Here is a 350-nt window from a genome sequence, read left to right on the forward strand (position 1 = left end):
CACTGGCAAAAAAAAACCCCGGCCCGTCGTTGACCCCGGAGCCATTTCCACCAAGGACAGATCCAAGTATTACCCGGGGATTTTTATTGGGTTCCCTGCCCGTTAAACACGAAGCAGCAAAGCAGCAGCTGCTCTCGGGTGCCCGGAGCAGCGCTGGGCACCGACACCGCTTCGCTGCAACTTCTTCCTGAGGACACGAGGGACTCCGGGCTCGGTCCGTGCTGCGGCAGCGCCCACCGGGCCCGCTGGGAGCGGGGCTGGGAGCGGGGCTGGGAGCGGGGCTGGAAGCCGGGCTGGGAGCGGGGCTGGGAGCCGGGCTGGGAGCGGGGGGCGGTGAGAGGGCAGAGCCC

At 68.0% G+C, this 350-nt stretch overlaps 1 protein-coding gene across 1 annotated transcript in view; it reads left to right on the top strand.

Moving 5' to 3' along the window:
* Window positions 1–350, top strand: part of NPTX1 (neuronal pentraxin I) — a 15,412-nt gene that overhangs the window by 897 nt on the left and 14,165 nt on the right. The gene's annotated exons all lie outside the window — the stretch shown is intronic.

This window comes from Chaetura pelagica, unplaced genomic scaffold (assembly GCF_000747805.2).
Source record: "Chaetura pelagica isolate M959 unplaced genomic scaffold, ChaPel_1.0 scaffold962, whole genome shotgun sequence".
Taxonomy (NCBI): domain Eukaryota; kingdom Metazoa; phylum Chordata; class Aves; order Apodiformes; family Apodidae; genus Chaetura; species Chaetura pelagica.